Below are 3,348 nucleotides of genomic sequence, written 5' to 3'. Positions count from 1 at the left end.
TGTGAGGACAATGGTAATTGGTGCTTGTTTCCAGGATAAATCATTTGCTCATGTATTACAATCGGTTCAGCTTGAAAGATAGCACATGTAGCCTCATTTAGTCGGGTCTTTTTAGAGAAGGGCCCATCTCATCCTCACATTCTCTCTTTCCTTTTCTAGTTAGAATTTGGTCTCTTGATATAGACCCCTTGAGACCTTTTGTTTCTTCATTGAGGAGAGAGAGATTACAGATAGGGTCCACATAATCTTGAACATGGGTTTGGGACGTTATAAATTCATGCTCTCTAACTTCCCCCAACCCATTTGTTTCGTGGCTTATTAGGTCTCTCTTAGTATTGGATATGGGCTTGGTCATATTTGTTAAAGATACAACCTGCTGGTTTAGCCCCAAGCCCATGAGCATTTGGTTGACAAGCCCAGTAACCGAGTTTTCTTGGTTCAGGTTATGGTTTTGGGAAAGCTGGGCATCATTTTTATGTATAGATTCTTTATAAGAAGATGGGTTCAAAGAATTACCTCCGGTCCAATTAGAGAAATGAAATGAAGATTGTGATGTACTAACCAGAGGGTTGTTGTTGTTGTTAGGAACTTCATTTACTCTTCCACATTGCCCACTAGGAGAAATCATAGCCTTTGAGGTCATTGTCACATTATCTCCTTCAGAGCTTCTATTTAGAATGGGCATTAATGTAGTAGCTTCTTTTTTTTTTTTTTTTTTATAATGAAAAAAAGGGTGTTCCGTTGTAGTGATCATAGCCCTCAAGATAAGCCCTCAAGATAAGCCCTCATACGGCAAGCAGTGCTTCTCCAAGACCAATGGGTGATAATATGGCATGCCAAGACTCAAACTCACAATCAACCGACTCGAAGGATGATGGACTGAAGGCATTTTCACCACTGTTTTGGTAATTTGGTGGGCCCTTCAACCATTTCCTCTCTTTTGTTGCATGCCATTGATGTGTACTCTGATCATCTGCCGGCAACGAAGAATTTTTCGGTGGTACGCCAAGAAAAAATTTAGCTGTAACTGACTGCGGCCGTCCCCAACTTGTTCCAGGAGACAAATTCATGTTCAGATTTTTTTATATGATCATTTCTTTGTCTCTTTAGCAGAGCTCGATCAGCAAGAATCCAAGGGCCGAATGAGCGTTGGAGTAAGATATCAAAACCTTCATTGTTGGAGCACTCCTGTTCATCTTTATGCTTTCTTTCAAAATGAGTCTAGCTTTTCATACTTGACTCGAATCATCTGAGAACCACCTGATAGTAACTTCATGGGAACCTGAGACTTCAATGGTTGTTGGATATCAAGCTCAATAAATACTCGGATAAATTTGTTCCAAGCGCTCAAGCCATCGTGAAGTTTGGCCTTGATAGGTTTGCCTATTTTTTCACAAAGTCGCAACCCCACTGATTGGAGGCGATATCCTGCTGGTAGATCATGCAATTGAACCCATGTTGTTATAGTAGAGCAACTCTCCACTCTTTGATCTAATTCAATGGCCCATTTCTTCAAGACGAGGCAATGGCCTTCTACCGACCACGGACCTTCCAGCAGAGCTCTTTTCAAGTCGTTAATACAATGGAAGGTAAAAATAAAGGAACCATTTGGTTGAGGTTCTATACTCACTTCATCTTGTGGAGACCAAGCAGCCAACAGAGATGCCTTTACAGCGGCCGGATGTGGTTGTTTATGAGCCATAACCTTCCCAATAAGTGTCCTGTTCCATTCTTCTGTGAGGTTATTTGCAATTTCAGAAGAGACATCAACCTCTTCATCAGATTCAAGCGGGTGATCCTTCTCATGGAATGCATCTATGGGCAAAGTTGGAAATATGAGAAAAAAGGTACTCCACAAACATAATATTTGAATTGTGAGGTTATCCCTGATGAAGTTTTCTTAAGGCCCCGTTTGTTTATAATGGTTTTGGTGGGGTGGGAGTTGAGGGTTGGGATAGTTCCACCTCGTGAGATTTTAGCTCGTTTGGATGAAATGGGGTGAGAAAATGTAGAGACAGCCTTCTGTTCCTTTGATCTTATTGTCGGTTGACGTGTCCCACAGATTCTCCCACCCAGTTCTTTTCAAAGTCTCACCATTTTGGTAGAAATCCTACGGAAAGTGGTTGGAGACGAAGCGAGCCTTCAGCAACTCAAGTAACCGCTGCCCCTTGCACAACTATCCCACCCCGTGAGATTTTAACTCGTTTGGATGAAATGGGGTGAGAAAATGTAGAGGCAGCCTTCTGTTCCTCTGATCTTATTGGTGGCCGACGTGTCCCACAGAATCTCCCACCCCAGCTCTTTCCAAAGTCCCACCAATTTGATCGAAGTCCTACGGAAAGTGGTTGGAGACGAAGCGAGCTTTCAGCAAGTCAAGTAACCGCTGCCCCTTGCAAGCCTGTGCAACCACCCTATCTGCAACTTTCTCATGACCCCGATCCCTCTCATGTTCTCATAGCCGACTATCACAAGTGCAGCCAAAGATATTGGAACAAACCAAAGGTAACAGGTCCAATGCACAGTGGGTTTACTTGCAAATCGGACAACAAGAAGAAGAATTTCAGCCAAGGGTTTGGTTTTGGGTTTCAACAGCAGGGGCTTCAGATGAGTAATATGGTGGGTTCACTTGCAGGTCCGACACCAGGTGTCTCTGCAACCTCCACCCCTGCAACCGTCCTCTATCTCACTCACTCTCCCTCCTCAACCCTTCTGATCAATGCTCACTTTCCCCTTGTGCTGCAACCCTCTTTAGAGAGAGAAAGAGAGAGATCGCAGAGGAAGAAAATTATGATGCCCTCATCTTATGCCCACCTGCGTTGGAAGCTTACAAAAATAAAAAAATAAAAAAGACCAAAGAAGAAGGAGACGCCCTTTGCAATCTCCGCCCTTGCAGCCAAACTCTTATTATACTCATTCTCCCTCCTCAGCCCTCTTAATCAATCCTCGCTTTCCCCTTGTGCTGCAACCCTCTTAACAAAAAAAAAAAAATGAAAGAAAGGAGGAAGAGCCCTGATTATGGAAAAAAATCGTCTGCAATTCCAATCTCGTACAATTCCGTGCAATACCACCTTCAGGCGGTGACACGTGTATTGATACTAATACAATGGCCCAGATCTGATTTCAATGCATTTTCACTAATATAATGTTTTATTAGTTGTACTAGATCTGGGCCACTGTATTGGTATTAATACACGTGTCACCGCCTGAAGGTGGTATTGCACGAAATTGTACGAGATCGGAATTGCAGACGATTTCAAACGCCCACCTGTGTTGGAAGCTTAAGAAAAAAAAAAAAAAAAAAAATGAAAGAAAGGAGGAAGAGCCCTGATTATACGCCCACCTGTGTTG

Source organism: Macadamia integrifolia, chromosome 11 (assembly GCF_013358625.1).
Source record: "Macadamia integrifolia cultivar HAES 741 chromosome 11, SCU_Mint_v3, whole genome shotgun sequence".
Lineage (NCBI taxonomy): Eukaryota > Viridiplantae > Streptophyta > Magnoliopsida > Proteales > Proteaceae > Macadamia > Macadamia integrifolia.
Note: the sequence above shows the minus strand (reverse complement) of the source record.